This window comes from Cherax quadricarinatus, chromosome 41 (genome assembly GCF_038502225.1).
Source record: "Cherax quadricarinatus isolate ZL_2023a chromosome 41, ASM3850222v1, whole genome shotgun sequence".
Lineage (NCBI taxonomy): Eukaryota > Metazoa > Arthropoda > Malacostraca > Decapoda > Parastacidae > Cherax > Cherax quadricarinatus.
In genome coordinates, this window is record NC_091332.1 from 29,671,673 (window position 1) to 29,693,555 (window position 21,883).

The following is a 21,883-nucleotide window of genomic DNA, read 5'->3' on the forward strand; positions in this document are numbered from 1 at the left end:
ATGGTTACCTGGCACTGGTTGTCTGGCTGTGCCACCATGGTTACTTGGCACTGGTTGTCTGGCTGTGCCACCATGGTTACCTGGCACTGATTGTCTGGCTGTGCCACCATGGTTACCTGGCACTGATTGTCTGGCTGTGCCACCATGGTTACCTGGCATTGGTTGTCTGGCTGTGCCACCATGGTTACCTGGCACTGGTTGTCTCACTGTGCCACCATGGTTACCTGGCACTGGTTGTCTAGCTGTGCCACCATGGTTACCTGGGACTGGTTGTCTGGCTGTTCCACCATGGTTACCTGGCACTGGTTTTCTGGCTGTGTCACCATGGTTACCTGGCACTGGTTGTCTGGCTGTCCCACTATGGGTACCTGGCACTGGTTGTCTGGCTGTCCCTCCATGGTTACCTGGCACTGACTGTCTGGCTGTGCAACCATAGTTACCTGGCACTGGTTGTCTGGCTGTCGCACCATGGTTACCTGGCACTGGTTGTCTGGCTGTCCCGCCATGGTTACTTGGCACTGGTTGTCTGACTGTGCCACCATGGTTACCTTGGCACTGGTTGTCTGGCTGTGCCACCATGGTTACCTGGCACTGGTTGTCTGGCTGTGCCACCATGGTTACTTGGCACTGGTTGTCTGGCTGTGCCACTATGGTTACCTGGCACTGATTGTCTGGCTGTGCCACCATGGTTACCTGGCACTGATTGTCTGGCTGTGCCGCCATGGTTACCTGGCACTGGTTGTCTGGCTGTGCCACCATGGTTACCTGGCACTGGTTGTCTCACTGTGCCACCATGGTTACCTGGCACTGGTTGTCTAGCTGTGCCACCATGGTTACCTGGGACTGGTTGTCTGGCTGTGCCACCATGGTTACCTGGCACTGGCTGTCTGACTGTGCCACCATGGTTACCTGGCACTGATTGTCTGGCTGTGCCACCATGATTACCTGGCACTGATTGTCTGGCTGTGCCACCATGGTTACCTGGCACTGGTTGTCTGGCTGTGCTACCATGGTTACCTGGCACTGATTGTCTGGCTGTCCCACCATGGTTACCTGGCACTGGTTGTCTGGCTGTTCCACCGTGGTTACCTGGCACTGGTTGTCTGGCTGTGCCACCATGGTTACCTGGCACTTGTTGACTGGCTGTGCCACCATGGTTACCTGGTACTGGTTGTCTGGCTGTGCCACCATGGTTACCTGGCACTGGTTGTCTGGCTGTCGCACCATGGTTACCTGGCACTGGTTGTCTGGCTGTGCCACCATGGTTACCTGGCACTGGTTGTCTGGCTGTCGCACCATGGTTACCTGGCACTGGTTGTCTGGCTGTGCCACCGTGGTTACCTGGCACTGGTTGTCTGGCTGTGCCACCATGGTTACCTTGGCACTGGTTGTCTGGCTGTGCCACCATGGTTACCTGGCACTAGTTGTCTGGCTGTGCCACCATGGTTACCTGGCACTGGTTGTCTGGCTGTGCCACCATGGTTACCTGGGACTGGTTGTCTGGCTGTTCCACCATGGTTACCTGGCACTGGTTTTCTGGCTGTGTCACCATGGTTACCTGGCACTGGTTGTCTGGCTGTCCCACTATGGGTACCTGGCACTGGTTGTCTGGCTGTCCCTCCATGGTTACCTGGCACTGACTGTCTGGCTGTGCAACCATAGTTACCTGGCACTGGTTGTCTGGCTGTCGCACCATGGTTACCTAGCACTGGTTGTCTGGCTGTCCCGCCATGGTTACTTGGCACTGGTTGTCTGACTGTGCCACCATGGTTACTTTGGCACTGGTTGTCTGGCTGTGCCACCATGGTTACCTGGCACTGGTTGTCTGGCTGTGCCACCATGGTTACTTGGCACTGGTTGTCTGGCTGTGCCACCATGGTTACCTGGCACTGATTGTCTGGCTGTGCCACCATGGTTACCTGGCACTGATTGTCTGGCTGTGCCGCCATGGTTACCTGGCACTGGTTGGCTGGCTGTGCCACCATGGTTACCTGGCACTGGTTGTCTCACTGTGCCACCATGGTTACCTGGCACTGGTTGTCTAGCTGTGCCACCATGGTTACCTGGGACTGGTTGTCTGGCTGTGCCACCATGGTTACCTGGCACTGGCTGTCTGACTGTGCCACCATGGTTACCTGGCACTGATTGTCTGGCTGTGCCACCATGGTTACCTGGCACTGGTTGTCTGGCTGTCCCTCCATGGTTACCTGGAACTGACTGTCTGACTGTGCCACCATAGTTACCTGGCACTGGTTGTCTGGCTGTCGCACCATGGTTACCTGGCACTGGTTGTCTGGCTGTCCCACCATGGTTACTTGGCACTGGTTGTCTGACTGTGCCACCATGGTTACCTTGGCACTGGTTGTCTGGCTGTGCCACCATGGTTACCTGGCACTGGTTGTCTGGCTGTGCCACCATGGTTACTTGGCACTGGTTGTCTGGCTGTGCCACCATGGTTACCTGGCACTGATTGTCTGGCTGTGCCACCATGGTTACCTGGCACTGATTGTCTGGCTGTGCCACAATGGTTACCTGGCATTGGTTGTCTGGCTGTGCCACCATGGTTACCTGGCACTGGTTGTCTCACTGTGCCACCATGGTTACCTGGCACTGGTTGTCTAGCTGTGCCACCATGGTTACCTGGGACTGGTTGTCTCGCTGTTCCACCATGGTTACCTGGCACTGGTTTTCTGGCTGTGTCACCATGGTTACCTGGCACTGGTTGTCTGGCTGTCCCACTATGGGTACCTGGCACTGGTTGTCTGGCTGTCCCTCCATGGTTACCTGGCACTGACTGTCTGGCTGTGCAACCATAGTTACCTGGCACTGGTTGTCTGGCTGTCGCACCATGGTTACCTGGCACTGGTTGTCTGGCTGTCCCGCCATGGTTACTTGGCACTGGTTGTCTGACTGTGCCACCATGGTTACCTTGGCACTGGTTGTCTGGCTGTGCCACCATGGTTACCTGGCACTGGTTGTCTGGCTGTGCCACCATGGTTACTTGGCACTGGTTGTCTGGCTGTGCCACCATGGTTACCTGGCACTGATTGTCTGGCTGTGCCACCATGGTTACCTGGCACTGATTGTCTGGCTGTGCCGCCATGGTTACCTGGCACTGGTTGTCTGGCTGTGCCACCATGGTTACCTGGCACTGGTTGTCTCACTGTGCCACCATGGTTACCTGGCACTGGTTGTCTAGCTGTGCCACCATGGTTACCTGGGACTGGTTGTCTGGCTGTGCCACCATGGTTACCTGGCACTGGCTGTCTGACTGTGCCACCATGGTTACCTGGCACTGATTGTCTGGCTGTGCCACCATGGTTACCTGGCACTGATTGCCTTGCTGTGCCACCATGGTTACCTGGCACTGATTGTCTGGCTGTGCCACCATGATTACCTGGCACTGATTGGCTGTGCCACCATGGTTACCTGGCACTGATTGTCTGGCTGTGCCACCATGGTTACCTGGCACTGGTTGTCTGGCTGTTCCACCATGGTTACCTGGCACTGGTTGTCTGGCTGTGCCACCATGGTTACCTGGCACTGGTTGGCTGTGCCACCATGGTTACCTGGCACTGGTTGTCTGGCTGTGCCACCATGGTTACCTGGCACTGGTTGTCTGGCTGTCCCTCCATGGTTACTGGCACTGGTTGTCTGGCTGTCCCACCATGGTTACCTGGCACTGGTTGTCTGGCTGTAGTCCCACCATGGTTACCTGACACTGGTTGTCTGGCTGTCCCACCATGGTTACCTGGCACTGGTTGTCTGTGCTGTTACCTGGCACTGGTTGTTTGGCTGTCCCACCATGGTTACCTGGGTTGTCACTGGTTGGCACTGGTTGTCTGGCTGTGCCACCATGGTTACCTGGCACTGGTTGTCTGGCTGTGCCACCATGGTTACCTGGCACTGGTTGTCTGGCTGTGCCACCATGGTTACCTGGCACTGGTTGTCTGGCTGTGCCACCATGGTTACCTGGCACTGGTTGTCTGGCTGTGCCACCATGGTTACCTGGCACTGGTTGTCTGGCTGTGCCACCATGGTTACCTGGCACTGGTTGTCTGGCTGTGCCACCATGGTTACCTGGCACTGGTTGTCTGGCTGTGCCACCATGGTTACCTGGCACTGGTTGTCTGGCTGTGCCACCATGGTTACCTGGCACTGGTTGTCTGGCTGTGCCACCATGGTTACCTGGCACTGGTTGTCTGGCTGTGCCACCATGGTTACCTGGCACTGGTTGTCTGGCTGTGCCACCATGGTTACCTGGCACTGGTTGTCTGGCTGTGCCACCATGGTTACCTGGCACTGATTGTCTGGCTGTGCCACCATGATTACCTGGCACTGATTGTCTGGCTGTGCCACCATGGTTACCTGGCATTGGTTGTCTGGCTGTGCCACCATGGTTAACTGGCACTGACTGTCTGGCTGTGCCACCATGGTTACCTGGCACTGGTTGTCTGGCTGTGTCACCATGGTTACCTGGCACTGGTTGTCTGGCTGTGCCACCATGGTTACCTGGCACTGGTTGTCTGGCTGTGCCACCATGGTTACCACCGTGGTTACCTGGCACTGGTTGTCTGGCTGTGCCACCATGGTTACCTGGCACTGTTGTCTGGCTGTGCCACCATGGTTACCTGGCACTGGTTGTCTGGCTGTGCCACCATGGTTACCTGGCACTGGTTGTCTGGCTGGCTGTTACCTGCACCATGTGTTTACCTGGCACTGGTTGTCTGGCTGTGCCACCATGGTTACCTGGCACTGGTTGTCTGGCTGTCCCACCATGGTTACCTGGCACTGGTTGTCTGGCTGTGCCATCATGGTTACCTGGCACTGGTTGTCTGGCTGCCGAACCATAGTCACCTGGCACTGGTTGTCTGGCTGTGCCACCATGGTTACCTGACACTGGTTGTCTGGCTGTTCCACCATGGTTACCGGGCACTGGTTGTCTGACTGTGCCACCATGGTTACCTGGCACTGGTTGTCTGGCTGTGCCACCATGGTTACCTGGCACTGGTTGTCTGGCTGTGCCACCATGGTTACCTGGCACTGGTTGTCTGGCTGTGCCACCATGGTTACCTGGCACTGGTTGTCTGGCTGTGCCACCATGGTTACCTGGCACTGGTTGTCTGGCTGTCCCACCATGGTTACCTGGCACTGGTTGTCTGGCTGTGCCACCATGGTTACCTGGCACTGGTTGTCTGGCTGTGCCACCATGGTTACCTGGCACTGGTTGTCTGGCTGTGCCACCATGGTTACCTGGCACTGGTTGTCTGGCTGTGCCACCATGGTTACCTGGCACTGATTGTCTGGCTGTGCCACCATGGTTACCTGGCACTGGTTGTCTGGCTGTGCCACCATGGTTACCTGGCACTGGTTGTCTGGCTGTGCCACCATGGTTACCTGGCACTGGTTGTCTGGCTGTGCCACCATGGTTACCTGGCACTGGTTGTCTGGCTGTGCCACCATGGTTACCTGGCACTGGTTGTCTGGCTCTCCAACCATGGTTACCTGGCACTGTTTGTCTGGCTGTCGCACCATGGTTACCTGGCACTGGTTGTCTGGCTGTCCCACCATGGTTACTTGGCACTGGTTGTCTGACTGTGCCACCATGGTTACCTTGGCACTGGTTGTCTGGCTGTGCCACCATGGTTACCTGGCACTGGTTGTCTGGCTGTGCCACCATGGTTACTTGGCACTGGTTGTCTGGCTGTGCCACCATGGTTACCTGGCACTGGTTGTCTGGCTGTGCCACCATGGTTACCTGGCACTGATTGTCTGGCTGTGCCACCATGGTTACCTGGCATTGGTTGTCTGGCTGTGCCACCATGGTTACCTGGCACTGGTTGTCTCACTGTGCCACCATGGTTACCTGGCACTGGTTGTCTAGCTGTGCCACCATGGTTACCTGGGACTGGTTGTCTGGCTGTTCCACCATGGTTACCTGGCACTGGTTTTCTGGCTGTGTCACCATGGTTACCTGGCACTGGTTGTCTGGCTGTCCCACTATGGGTACCTGGCACTGGTTGTCTGGCTGTCCCTCCATGGTTACCTGGCACTGACTGTCTGGCTGTGCAACCATAGTTACCTGGCACTGGTTGTCTGGCTGTCGCACCATGGTTACCTGGCACTGGTTGTCTGGCTGTCCCGCCATGGTTACTTGGCACTGGTTGTCTGACTGTGCCACCATGGTTACCTTGGCACTGGTTGTCTGGCTGTGCCACCATGGTTACCTGGCACTGGTTGTCTGGCTGTGCCACCATGGTTACTTGGCACTGGTTGTCTGGCTGTGCCACTATGGTTACCTGGCACTGATTGTCTGGCTGTGCCACCATGGTTACCTGGCACTGATTGTCTGGCTGTGCCGCCATGGTTACCTGGCACTGGTTGTCTGGCTGTGCCACCATGGTTACCTGGCACTGGTTGTCTCACTGTGCCACCATGGTTACCTGGCACTGGTTGTCTAGCTGTGCCACCATGGTTACCTGGGACTGGTTGTCTGGCTGTGCCACCATGGTTACCTGGCACTGGCTGTCTGACTGTGCCACCATGGTTACCTGGCACTGATTGTCTGGCTGTGCCACCATGATTACCTGGCACTGATTGTCTGGCTGTGCCACCATGGTTACCTGGCACTGGTTGTCTGGCTGTGCTACCATGGTTACCTGGCACTGATTGTCTGGCTGTCCCACCATGGTTACCTGGCACTGGTTGTCTGGCTGTTCCACCGTGGTTACCTGGCACTGGTTGTCTGGCTGTGCCACCATGGTTACCTGGCACTTGTTGACTGGCTGTGCCACCATGGTTACCTGGTACTGGTTGTCTGGCTGTGCCACCATGGTTACCTGGCACTGGTTGTCTGGCTGTCGCACCATGGTTACCTGGCACTGGTTGTCTGGCTGTGCCACCATGGTTACCTGGCACTGGTTGTCTGGCTGTCGCACCATGGTTACCTGGCACTGGTTGTCTGGCTGTGCCACCGTGGTTACCTGGCACTGGTTGTCTGGCTGTGCCACCATGGTTACCTTGGCACTGGTTGTCTGGCTGTGCCACCATGGTTACCTGGCACTAGTTGTCTGGCTGTGCCACCATGGTTACCTGGCACTGGTTGTCTGGCTGTGCCACCATGGTTACCTGGGACTGGTTGTCTGGCTGTTCCACCATGGTTACCTGGCACTGGTTTTCTGGCTGTGTCACCATGGTTACCTGGCACTGGTTGTCTGGCTGTCCCACTATGGGTACCTGGCACTGGTTGTCTGGCTGTCCCTCCATGGTTACCTGGCACTGACTGTCTGGCTGTGCAACCATAGTTACCTGGCACTGGTTGTCTGGCTGTCGCACCATGGTTACCTAGCACTGGTTGTCTGGCTGTCCCGCCATGGTTACTTGGCACTGGTTGTCTGACTGTGCCACCATGGTTACTTTGGCACTGGTTGTCTGGCTGTGCCACCATGGTTACCTGGCACTGGTTGTCTGGCTGTGCCACCATGGTTACTTGGCACTGGTTGTCTGGCTGTGCCACCATGGTTACCTGGCACTGATTGTCTGGCTGTGCCACCATGGTTACCTGGCACTGATTGTCTGGCTGTGCCGCCATGGTTACCTGGCACTGGTTGGCTGGCTGTGCCACCATGGTTACCTGGCACTGGTTGTCTCACTGTGCCACCATGGTTACCTGGCACTGGTTGTCTAGCTGTGCCACCATGGTTACCTGGGACTGGTTGTCTGGCTGTGCCACCATGGTTACCTGGCACTGGCTGTCTGACTGTGCCACCATGGTTACCTGGCACTGATTGTCTGGCTGTGCCACCATGGTTACCTGGCACTGGTTGTCTGGCTGTCCCTCCATGGTTACCTGGAACTGACTGTCTGACTGTGCCACCATAGTTACCTGGCACTGGTTGTCTGGCTGTCGCACCATGGTTACCTGGCACTGGTTGTCTGGCTGTCCCACCATGGTTACTTGGCACTGGTTGTCTGACTGTGCCACCATGGTTACCTTGGCACTGGTTGTCTGGCTGTGCCACCATGGTTACCTGGCACTGGTTGTCTGGCTGTGCCACCATGGTTACTTGGCACTGGTTGTCTGGCTGTGCCACCATGGTTACCTGGCACTGATTGTCTGGCTGTGCCACCATGGTTACCTGGCACTGATTGTCTGGCTGTGCCACAATGGTTACCTGGCATTGGTTGTCTGGCTGTGCCACCATGGTTACCTGGCACTGGTTGTCTCACTGTGCCACCATGGTTACCTGGCACTGGTTGTCTAGCTGTGCCACCATGGTTACCTGGGACTGGTTGTCTCGCTGTTCCACCATGGTTACCTGGCACTGGTTTTCTGGCTGTGTCACCATGGTTACCTGGCACTGGTTGTCTGGCTGTCCCACTATGGGTACCTGGCACTGGTTGTCTGGCTGTCCCTCCATGGTTACCTGGCACTGACTGTCTGGCTGTGCAACCATAGTTACCTGGCACTGGTTGTCTGGCTGTCGCACCATGGTTACCTGGCACTGGTTGTCTGGCTGTCCCGCCATGGTTACTTGGCACTGGTTGTCTGACTGTGCCACCATGGTTACCTTGGCACTGGTTGTCTGGCTGTGCCACCATGGTTACCTGGCACTGGTTGTCTGGCTGTGCCACCATGGTTACTTGGCACTGGTTGTCTGGCTGTGCCACCATGGTTACCTGGCACTGATTGTCTGGCTGTGCCACCATGGTTACCTGGCACTGATTGTCTGGCTGTGCCGCCATGGTTACCTGGCACTGGTTGTCTGGCTGTGCCACCATGGTTACCTGGCACTGGTTGTCTCACTGTGCCACCATGGTTACCTGGCACTGGTTGTCTAGCTGTGCCACCATGGTTACCTGGGACTGGTTGTCTGGCTGTGCCACCATGGTTACCTGGCACTGGCTGTCTGACTGTGCCACCATGGTTACCTGGCACTGATTGTCTGGCTGTGCCACCATGGTTACCTGGCACTGATTGCCTTGCTGTGCCACCATGGTTACCTGGCACTGATTGTCTGGCTGTGCCACCATGATTACCTGGCACTGATTGGCTGTGCCACCATGGTTACCTGGCACTGATTGTCTGGCTGTGCCACCATGGTTACCTGGCACTGGTTGTCTGGCTGTTCCACCATGGTTACCTGGCACTGGTTGTCTGGCTGTGCCACCATGGTTACCTGGCACTGGTTGGCTGTGCCACCATGGTTACCTGGCACTGGTTGTCTGGCTGTGCCACCATGGTTACCTGGCACTGGTTGTCTGGCTGTCCCTCCATGGTTACCTGGCACTGGTTGTCTGGCTGTCCCACCATGGTTACCTGGCACTGGTTGTCTGGCTGTGCCACCATGGTTACCTGGCACTGGTTGTCTGGCTGTGACACCATGGTTACCTGGCACTGGTTGTCTGGCTGTGCCACCATGGTTACCTGGCACTGGTTGTCTGGCAATCCCACCATGGTTACCTGGCACTGGTTGTCTGGCTGTGCCACCATGGTTACCTGGCACTGGTTGTCTGGGTGTCCCACCATGGTTACCTGGCACTGGTTGTCTGGCTGTCCCACCATGGTTACCTGGCACTGGTTGTCTGGCTGTGCCACCATGGTTACCTGGCACTGGTAGTCTGGCTGTGCCACCATGGTTACCTGGCACTGGATGTCTGGCTGTCCCACCATGGTTACCTGGCACTGGTTGTCTGGCTGTGCCACCATGGTTACTTGGCACTGGTTGTCTGGCTGTGCCACCATGGTTACCTGGCACTAGTTGTTTGACTGTGCCACCATGGTTACCTGGCACTGATTGTCTGGCTGTGCCACCATGATTACCTGGCACTGATTGTCTGGCTGTGCCACCATGGTTACCTGGCACTGGTTGTCTGGCTGTGCTACCATGGTTACCTGGCACTGATTGTCTGGCTGTCCCACCATGGTTACCTGGCACTGGTTGTCTGGCTGTTCCACCGTGGTTACCTGGCACTGGTTGTCTGGCTGTGCCACCATGGTTACCTGGCACTTGTTGTCTGGCTGTGCCACCATGGTTACCTGGTACTGGTTGTCTGGCTGTGCCACCATGGTTACCTGGCACTGGTTGTCTGGCTGTCGCACCATGGTTACCTGGCACTGGTTGTCTGGCTGTGCCACCATGGTTACCTGGCACTGGTTGTCTGGCTGTCGCACCATGGTTACCTGGCACTGGTTGTCTGGCTGTGCCACCGTGGTTACCTGGCACTGGTTGTCTGGCTGTGCCACCATGGTTACCTTGGCACTGGTTGTCTGGCTGTGCCACCATGGTTACCTGGCACTAGTTGTCTGGCTGTGCCACCATGGTTACCTGGCACTGGTTGTCTGGCTGTGCCACCATGGTTACCTGGCACTGGTTGTCTGGCTGTCGCACCATGGTTACCTGGCACTGGTTGTCTGGCTGTGCCACCGTGGTTACCTGGCACTGGTTGTCTGGCTGTGCCACCATGGTTACCTTGGCACTGGTTGTCTGGCTGTGCCACCATGGTTACCTGGCATAGTTGTCTGGCTGTGCCACCATGGTTACCTGGCACTGGTTGTCTGGCTGTGCCACCATGGTTACCTGGGACTGGTTGTCTGGCTGTTCCACCATGGTTACCTGGCACTGGTTTTCTGGCTGTGTCACCATGGTTACCTGGCACTGGTTGTCTGGCTGTCCCACTATGGGTACCTGGCACTGGTTGTCTGGCTGTCCCTCCATGGTTACCTGGCACTGACTGTCTGGCTGTGCAACCATAGTTACCTGGCACTGGTTGTCTGGCTGTCGCACCATGGTTACCTAGCACTGGTTGTCTGGCTGTCCCGCCATGGTTACTTGGCACTGGTTGTCTGACTGTGCCACCATGGTTACTTTGGCACTGGTTGTCTGGCTGTGCCACCATGGTTACCTGGCACTGGTTGTCTGGCTGTGCCACCATGGTTACTTGGCACTGGTTGTCTGGCTGTGCCACCATGGTTACCTGGCACTGATTGTCTGGCTGTGCCACCATGGTTACCTGGCACTGATTGTCTGGCTGTGCCGCCATGGTTACCTGGCACTGGTTGTCTGGCTGTGCCACCATGGTTACCTGGCACTGGTTGTCTCACTGTGCCACCATGGTTACCTGGCACTGGTTGTCTAGCTGTGCCACCATGGTTACCTGGGACTGGTTGTCTGGCTGTGCCACCATGGTTACCTGGCACTGGCTGTCTGACTGTGCCACCATGGTTACCTGGCACTGATTGTCTGGCTGTGCCACCATGGTTACCTGGCACTGATTGCCTTGCTGTGCCACCATGGTTACCTGGCACTGACTGGCTGTGCCACCATGATTACCTGGCACTGATTGTCTGGCTGTGCCACCATGGTTACCTGGCACTGATTGTCTGGCTGTGCCACCATGGTTACCTGGCACTGGTTGTCTGGCTGGTCCACCATGGTTACCTGGCACTGGTTGGCTGTCCCACCATGGTTACCTGGCACTGGTTGGCTGTGCCACCATGGTTACCTGGCACTGGTTGTCTGGCTGTGCCACCATGGTTACCTGTCACTGGTTGTCTGGCTGTCCCACCATGGTTACCTGGCACTGGTTGTCTGGCTGTCCCACCATGGTTACCTGGCACTGGTTGTCTGGCTGTGCCACCATGGTTACCTGGCACTGGTTGTCTGGCTGTGACACCATGTTTACCTGGCACTGGTTGTCTGGCTGTGCCACCATGGTTACCTGGCACTGGTTGTCTGGCAATCCCACCATGGTTACCTGGCACTGGTTGTCTGGCTGTGCCACCATGGTTACCTGGCACTGGTAGTCTGGCTGTGCCACCATGGTTACCTGGCACTGGTTGTCTGGCTGTCCCACTATGGTTACCTGGCACTGGTTGTCTGGCTGTGCCACCATGGTTACTTGGCACTGGTTGTCTGGCTGTGCCACCATGGTTACCTGGCACTAGTTGTTTGACTGTGCCACCATGGTTACCTGGCACTGATTGGCTGTGCCACCATGATTACCTGGCACTGATTGTCTGGCTGTGCCACCATGGTTACCTGGCACTGGTTGTCTGGCTGTGCTACCATGGTTACCTGGCACTGATTGTCTGGCTGTCCCACCATGGTTACCTGGCACTGATTGTCTGGCTGTCCCACCATGGTTACCTGGCACTGGTTGTCTGGCTGTTCCACCGTGGTTACCTGGCACTGGTTGTCTGGCTGTGCCACCGTGGTTACCTGGCACTTGTTGTCTGGCTGTGCCACCATGGTTACCTGGTACTGGTTGTCTGGCTGTGCCACCATGGTTACCTGGCACTGGTTGTCTGGCTGTCGCACCATGGTTACCTGGCACTGGTTGTCTGGCTGCCCCACCATGGTTACCTGGCACTGGTTGTCTGGCTGTCCGGCTGTCCCACCATGGTTACCTGGCACTGGTTGTCTGGCTGCCGAACCATAGTCACCTGGCACTGGTTGTCTGGCTGTGCCACCATGGTTACCTGACACTGGTTGTCTGGCTGTCCCACCATGGTTACCTGGCACTGGTTGTCTAACTGTGCCACCATGGTTACCTGGCACTGGTTGTTTGGCTGTCCCACCATGGTTACCTGACACTGGTTGTCTGACTGTGCCACCATGGTTACCTGGCACTGGTTGTCTGGCTGTGCCACCATGGTTAACTGGCACTGGTTGTCTGGCTGTGCCACCATGGTTACCTGGCACTGGTTGTCTGGCTGTCCCACCATGGTTACCTGGCACTGGTTGTCTGGCTGTGCCATCATGGTTACCTGGCACTGGTTGTCCGGCTGTGCCACCATGGTTACCTGGCACTGGTTGTCTGGCTGTTCCACAATGGTTACCTGACACTGGTTATCTGGCTGTGCCACCATGGTTACCTGGCACTGATTGTTTGGCTGTGCCACCAAAGTTACCTGGCATTGGTTTTCTGGCTGTGCCACCATGGTTACCTGGCACTGGTTGTCTGGCTGTGCCACCATGGTTACCTGGCACTGGTTGTCTGGCTGTCCCACTATGGTTACCTGGCACTGGTTGTCTGGCTGTCCCTCCATGGTTACCTGGAACTGACTGTCTGGCAGTGCAACCATAGTTACCTGGCACTGGTTGTCTGGCTGTCGCACCATGGTTACCTGGCACTGGTTGTCTGGCTGTCCCACCATGGTTACTTGGCACTGGTTGTCTGACTGTGCCACCATGGTTACCTTGGCACTGGTTGTCTGGCTGTGCCACCATGGTTACCTGGCACTGGTTGTCTGGCTGTGCCACCATGGTTACTTGGCACTGGTTGTCTGGCTGTGCCACCATGGTTACCTGGCACTGATTGTCTGGCTGTGCCACCATGGTTACCTGGCACTGATTGTCTGGCTGTGCCACCATGGTTACCTGGCATTGGTTGTCTGGCTGTGCCACCATGGTTACCTGGCACTGGTTGTCTCACTGTGCCACCATGGTTACCTGGCACTGGTTGTCTAGCTGTGCCACCATGGTTACCTGGGACTGGTTGTCTGGCTGTTCCACCATGGTTACCTGGCACTGGTTTTCTGGCTGTGTCACCATGGTTACCTGGCACTGGTTGTCTGGCTGTCCCACTATGGGTACCTGGCACTGGTTGTCTGGCTGTCCCTCCATGGTTACCTGGCACTGACTGTCTGGCTGTGCAACCATAGTTACCTGGCACTGGTTGTCTGGCTGTCGCACCATGGTTACCTGGCACTGGTTGTCTGGCTGTCCCGCCATGGTTACTTGGCACTGGTTGTCTGACTGTGCCACCATGGTTACCTTGGCACTGGTTGTCTGGCTGTGCCACCATGGTTACCTGGCACTGGTTGTCTGGCTGTGCCACCATGGTTACTTGGCACTGGTTGTCTGGCTGTGCCACCATGGTTACCTGGCACTGATTGGCTGTGCCACCATGGTTACCTGGCACTGATTGTCTGGCTGTGCCGCCATGGTTACCTGGCACTGGTTGTCTGGCTGTGCCACCATGGTTACCTGGCACTGGTTGTCTCACTGTGCCACCATGGTTACCTGGCACTGGTTGTCTAGCTGTGCCACCATGGTTACCTGGGACTGGTTGTCTGGCTGTGCCACCATGGTTACCTGGCACTGGCTGTCTGACTGTGCCACCATGGTTACCTGGCACTGATTGTCTGGCTGTGCCACCATGATTACCTGGCACTGATTGTCTCGCTGTGCCACCATAGTTACCTGGCACTGGTTGTCTGGCTGTGCTACCATGGTTACCTGGCACTGATTGTCTGGCTGTCCCACCATGGTTACCTGGCACTGGTTGTCTGGCTGTTCCACCGTGGTTACCTGGCACTGGTTGTCTGGCTGTGCCACCATGGTTACCTGGCACTTGTTGACTGGCTGTGCCACCATGGTTACCTGGTACTGGTTGTCTGGCTGTGCCACCATGGTTACCTGGCACTGGTTGTCTGGCTGTCGCACCATGGTTACCTGGCACTGGTTGTCTGGCTGTGCCACCATGGTTACCTGGCACTGGTTGTCTGGCTGTCGCACCATGGTTACCTGGCACTGGTTGTCTGGCTGTGCCACCGTGGTTACCTGGCACTGGTTGTCTGGCTGTGCCACCATGGTTACCTTGGCACTGGTTGTCTGGCTGTGCCACCATGGTTACCTGGCACTAGTTGTCTGGCTGTGCCACCATGGTTACCTGGCACTGGTTGTCTGGCTGTGCCACCATGGTTACCTGGGACTGGTTGTCTGGCTGTTCCACCATGGTTACCTGGCACTGGTTTTCTGGCTGTGTCACCATGGTTACCTGGCACTGGTTGTCTGGCTGTCCCACTATGGGTACCTGGCACTGGTTGTCTGGCTGTCCCTCCATGGTTACCTGGCACTGACTGTCTGGCTGTGCAACCATAGTTACCTGGCACTGGTTGTCTGGCTGTCGCACCATGGTTACCTAGCACTGGTTGTCTGGCTGTCCCGCCATGGTTACTTGGCACTGGTTGTCTGACTGTGCCACCATGGTTACTTTGGCACTGGTTGTCTGGCTGTGCCACCATGGTTACCTGGCACTGGTTGTCTGGCTGTGCCACCATGGTTACTTGGCACTGGTTGTCTGGCTGTGCCACCATGGTTACCTGGCACTGATTGTCTGGCTGTGCCACCATGGTTACCTGGCACTGATTGTCTGGCTGTGCCGCCATGGTTACCTGGCACTGGTTGTCTGGCTGTGCCACCATGGTTACCTGGCACTGGTTGTCTCACTGTGCCACCATGGTTACCTGGCACTGGTTGTCTAGCTGTGCCACCATGGTTACCTGGGACTGGTTGTCTGGCTGTGCCACCATGGTTACCTGGCACTGGCTGTCTGACTGTGCCACCATGGTTACCTGGCACTGATTGTCTGGCTGTGCCACCATGGTTACCTGGCACTGGTTGTCTGGCTGTCCCTCCATGGTTACCTGGAACTGACTGTCTGACTGTGCCACCATAGTTACCTGGCACTGGTTGTCTGGCTGTCGCACCATGGTTACCTGGCACTGGTTGTCTGGCTGTCCCACCATGGTTACTTGGCACTGGTTGTCTGACTGTGCCACCATGGTTACCTTGGCACTGGTTGTCTGGCTGTGCCACCATGGTTACCTGGCACTGGTTGTCTGGCTGTGCCACCATGGTTACTTGGCACTGGTTGTCTGGCTGTGCCACCATGGTTACCTGGCACTGATTGTCTGGCTGTGCCACCATGGTTACCTGGCACTGATTGTCTGGCTGTGCCACCATGGTTACCTGGCATTGGTTGTCTGGCTGTGCCACCATGGTTACCTGGCACTGGTTGTCTCACTGTGCCACCATGGTTACCTGGCACTGGTTGTCTAGCTGTGCCACCATGGTTACCTGGGACTGGTTGTCTGGCTGTTCCACCATGGTTACCTGGCACTGGTTTTCTGGCTGTCCCACTATGGGTACCTGGCACTGGTTGTCTGGCTGTCCCTCCATGGTTACCTGGCACTGACTGTCTGGCTGTGCAACCATAGTTACCTGGCACTGGTTGTCTGGCTGTCGCACCATGGTTACCTGGCACTGGTTGTCTGGCTGTCCCGCCATGGTTACTTGGCACTGGTTGTCTGACTGTGCCACCATGGTTACCTTGGCACTGGTTGTCTGGCTGTGCCACCATGGTTACCTGGCACTGGTTGTCTGGCTGTGCCACCATGGTTACTTGGCACTGGTTGTCTGGCTGTGCCACCATGGTTACCTGGCACTGATTGTCTGGCTGTGCCACCATGGTTACCTGGCACTGATTGTCTGGCTGTGCCGCCATGGTTACCTGGCACTGGTTGTCTGGCTGTGCCACCATGGTTACCTGGCACTGGTTGTCTCACTGTGCCACCATGGTTACCTGGCACTGGTTGTCTAGCTGTGCCACCATGGTTACCTGGGACTGGTTGTCTGGCTGTGCCACCATGGTTACCTGGCACTGATTGCCTTGCTGTGCCACCATGGTTACCTGGCACTGATTGTCTGGCTGTGCCACCATGATTACCTGGCACTGATTGGCTGTGCCACCATGGTTACCTGGCACTGATTGTCTGGCTGTGCCACCATGGTTACCTGGCACTGGTTGTCTGGCTGTTCCACCATGGTTACCTGGCACTGGTTGTCTGGCTGTGCCACCATGGTTACCTGGCACTGGTTGGCTGTGCCACCATGGTTACCTGGCACTGGTTGTCTGGCTGTGCCACCATGGTTACCTGGCACTGGTTGTCTGGCTGTCCCTCCATGGTTACCTGGCACTGGTTGTCTGGCTGTCCCACCATGGTTACCTGGCACTGGTTGTCTGGCTGTGCCACCATGGTTACCTGGCACTGGTTGTCTGGCTGTGACACCATGGTTACCTGGCACTGGTTGTCTGGCTGTGCCACCATGGTTACCTGGCACTGGTTGTCTGGCAATCCCACCATGGTTACCTGGCACTGGTTGTCTGGCTGTGCCACCATGGTTACCTGGCACTGGTTGTCTGGCTGTCCCACCATGGTTACCTGGCACTGGTTGTCTGGCTGTCCCACCATGGTTACCTGGCACTGGTTGTCTGGCTGTGCCACCATGGTTACCTGGCACTGGTAGTCTGGCTGTGCCACCATGGTTACCTGGCACTGGATGTCTGGCTGTCCCACCATGGTTACCTGACACTGGTTGTCTGGCTGTGCCACCATGGTTACTTGGCACTGGTTGTCTGGCTGTGCCACCATGGTTACCTGGCACTAGTTGTTTGACTGTGCCACCATGGTTACCTGGCACTGATTGTCTGGCTGTGCCACCCTGATTACCTGGCACTGATTGTCTGGCTGTGCCACCATGGTTACCTGGCACTGGTTGTCTGGCTGTGCTACCATGGTTACCTGGCACTGATTGTCTGGCTGTCCCACCATGGTTACCTGGCACTGGTTGTCTGGCTGTTCCACCGTGGTTACCTGGCACTGGTTGTCTGGCTGTGCCACCATGGTTACCTGGCACTGGTTGTCTGGCTGTGCCACCATGGTTACCTGGGACTGGTTGTCTGGCTGTGCCACCATGGTTACCCGGCACTGGTTGTCTGGCTGTCGCACCATGGTTACCTGGCACTGGTTGTCTGGCTGTGCCACCATGGTTACCTGGCACTGGTTGTCTGGCTGTCGCACCATGGTTACCTGGCACTGGTTGTCTGGCTGTGCCACCGTGGTTACGTGGCACTGGTTGTCTGGCTGTGCCACCATGGTTACCTTGGCACTGGTTGTCTGGCTGTGCCACCATGGTTACCTGGCACTAGTTGTCTGGCTGTGCCACCATGGTTACCTGGCACTGGTTGTCTGGCTGTGCCACCATGGTTACCTGGCACTGGTTGTCTGGCTGTCGCACCATGGTTACCTGGCACTGGTTGTCTGGCTGTGCCACCGTGGTTACCTGGCACTGGTTGTCTGGCTGTGCCACCATGGTTACCTTGGCACTGGTTGTCTGGCTGTGCCACCATGGTTACCTGGCACTAGTTGTCTGGCTGTGCCACCATGGTTACCTGGCACTGGTTGTCTGGCTGTGCCACCATGGTTACCTGGGACTGGTTGTCTGGCTGTTCCACCATGGTTACCTGGCACTGGTTTTCTGGCTGTGTCACCATGGTTACCTGGCACTGGTTGTCTGGCTGTCCCACTATGCGTACCTGGCACTGGTTGTCTGGCTGTCCCTCCATGGTTACCTGGCACTGACTGTCTGGCTGTGCAACCATAGTTACCTGGCACTGGTTGTCTGGCTGTCGCACCATGGTTACCTAGCACTGGTTGTCTGGCTGTCCCGCCATGGTTACTTGGCACTGGTTGTCTGACTGTGCCACCATGGTTACTTTGGCACTGGTTGTCTGGCTGTGCCACCATGGTTACCTGGCACTGGTTGTCTGGCTGTGCCACCATGGTTACTTGGCACTGGTTGTCTGGCTGTGCCACCATGGTTTCCTGGCACTGATTGTCTGGCTGTGCCACCATGGTTACCTGGCACTGATTGTCTGGCTGTGCCGCCATGGTTACCTGGCACTGGTTGTCTGGCTGTGCCACCATGGTTACCTGGCACTGGTTGTCTCACTGTGCCACCATGGTTACCTGGCACTGGTTGTCTAGCTGTGCCACCATGGTTACCTGGGACTGGTTGTCTGGCTGTGCCACCATGGTTACCTGGCACTGGCTGTCTGACTGTGCCACCATGGTTACCTGGCACTGATTGTCTGGCTGTGCCACCATGGTTACCTGGCACTGATTGCCTTGCTGTGCCACCATGGTTACCTGGCACTGATTGGCTGTGCCACCATGATTACCTGGCACTGATTGTCTGGCTGTGCCACCATGGTTACCTGGCACTGATTGTCTGGCTGTGCCACCATGGTTACCTGGCACTGGTTGTCTGGCTGTTCCACCATGGTTACCTGGCACTGGTTGTCTGGCTGTGCCACCATGGTTACCTGGCACTGGTTGGCTGTGCCACCATGGTTACCTGGCACTGGTTGTCTGGCTGTGCCACCATGGTTACCTGTCACTGGTTGTCTGGCTGTCCCACCATGGTTACCTGGCACTGGTTGTCTGGCTGTCCCACCATGGTTACCTGGCACTGGTTGTCTGGCTGTGCCACCATGGTTACCTGGCACTGGTTGTCTGGCTGTGACACCATGTTTACCTGGCACTGGTTGTCTGGCTGTGCCACCATGGTTACCTGGCACTGGTTGTCTGGCAATCCCACCATGGTTACCTGGCACTGGTTGTCTGGCTGTGCCACCATGGTTACCTGGCACTGGTAGTCTGGCTGTGCCACCATGGTTACCTGGCACTGGTTGTCTGGCTGTCCCACTATGTTTACCTGGCACTGGTTGTCTGGCTGTGCCACCATGGTTACTTGGCACTGGTTGTCTGGCTGTGCCACCATGGTTACCTGGCACTAGTTGTTTGACTGTGCCACCATGGTTACCTGGCACTGATTGTCTGGCTGTGCCACCATGATTACCTGGCACTGATTGTCTGGCTGTGCCACCATGGTTACCTGGCACTGGTTGTCTGGCTGTGCTACCATGGTTACCTGGCACTGATTGTCTGGCTGTCCCACCATGGTTACCTGGCACTGATTGTCTGGCTGTCCCACCATGGTTACCTGGCACTGGTTGTCTGGCTGTTCCACCGTGGTTACCTGGCACTGGTTGTCTGGCTGTGCCACCGTGGTTACCTGGCACTTGTTGTCTGGCTGTGCCACCATGGTTACCTGGTACTGGTTGTCTGGCTGTGCCACCATGGTTACCTGGCACTGGTTGTCTGGCTGTCGCACCATGGTTACCTGGCACTGGTTGTCTGGCTGTGCCACCATGGTTACCTGGCACTGGTTGTCTGGCTGTCGCACCATGGTTACCTGGCACTGGTTGTCTGGCTGTGCCACCGTGGTTACCTGGCACTGGTTGTCTGGCTGTGCCACCATGGTTACCTTGGCACTGGTTGTCTGGCTGTGCCACCATGGTTACCTGGCACTAGTTGTCTGGCTGTGCCACCATGGTTACCTGGCACTGGTTGTCTGGCTGTGCCACCATGGTTACCTGGCACTGGTTGTCTGGCTGTGCCACCATGGTTACCTGGCACTGGTTGTCTGGCTGTGCCACCATAGTTAATTGGCACTGGTTGTCTGGCTGTGCCACCATGGTTACGTGGGACTGGTTGTCTGGCTGTGCCACCATGGTTACCTGGCACTGGTTGTCTGGCTGTGCCACCATGGTTACATGGCACTGGTTGTCTGGCTGTGCCACCATGGTTACATGGCACTGGTTGTCTGGCTGTGCCACCATGGTTAGCTGGCACTGGTTGTCTAACTGTGTCACCATAGTTACATTGCACTGGTTGTCTGGCTGTGCCACCATGGTTACCTGGCACTGGTTGTTTGGCTGTGCCACCATGGTTACCTGGCACTGGTTGTCTGGCTGTGCCACCATGGTTACATGGCACTGGTTGTCTGGCTGTGCCACCATGGTTACATGGTACTGGTTGTCTGGCTGTGCCACCATGGTTACATGGCACTGGTTGTCTGGCTGTGCCACCATGGTTACATGGCACTGGTTGTCTGGCTGTTACACCATGGTTACATGGCACTGGTTGTCTGGCTGTGCCACCATGGTTACATGGCACTGGTTGTCTGGCTGTGCCACCATGGTTACCTGGCACTGGTTGTCTGGCTGTGCCACCATGGTTACATGGCACTGGTTGTCTGGCTGTGCCACCATGGTTACATGGCACTGGTTGTCTGGCTGTGCCACCATGGTTACCTGGCACTGGTTGTCTGGCTGTGCCACCATGGTTACCTGGCACTGGTTGTCTGGCTGTGCCACCATGGTTACCTGGCACTGGTTGTCTGGCTGTGCCACCATGGAGGGACAAGTACCTAGCAACGTCTGGTATTAAAGTAATAAATACATTCCCTAGAGATGATTATTAATTTCTGATATACATATTCATTGTCTTCCATTTTTCAATGTTTTTTTTCAGTGATTATTCATAATTTTACTAGCCATTCTATTATTCATTCCTTTTGTATGTTCCTACAATTCCAACAGATTGCTAATTATTTTTTTTATATTGTCATGATTCTTGTATTCTGCTTATTTTATCTTTATCATCCATTATTCAATATTTTATATAATTTTTTTAGTGTCATTTTTATATAATTTCTTTTCTGATACATTTGGTTTTATATTAATGTAACAAAAGGTAACAAAAGGACCCCAATGGAAAAAAGTCACTTTGAGTTTTTTGGGTTATCCCAGGTTCTCTATACATATGTTGCTATGTATGATGATCTATGTAACTGTATTTGTGTAGTTAGTTAGTTTAATATGTTTATTATGCACCCCATACCCATCCTGTGGGCGGTAGTCAAAAGATTACAAAGGTACATAATGGGTCCAGTGACTGGACCCCAAAGTTATGATAGCTGAACTAGGTACAAAGGTAATGAACTCCAGGTAGATCTGGTCACAATCATGGGAAGTTACAAAGGTAATGAATCAGCTTCACTCCTATACATGGTTACAGTCATGAGCAAATTACAAAGTAATGAACCACTGATACGTCCACACCTGGTCACAATTGTAATGAGTTATAAATACAAATATTAAGTGGTTCATACACCCACACTAGCGCGCGCGCACGCACATACACACACCAGGGCGCACGCACGGACATGTGCACACGAGCGTACAAATATATGCATACAAATATATGTATACCTGAATAAACTTACAAGTGTTGATGACAGTGTACAAGTGAATTATTGTTGATGATATAATAACATGACTTAGTGTTCTCTGAAAAAACCTGGAAAACTCTATCTGAAATTCTTGGAACGTGGTGACGTGTACTTAA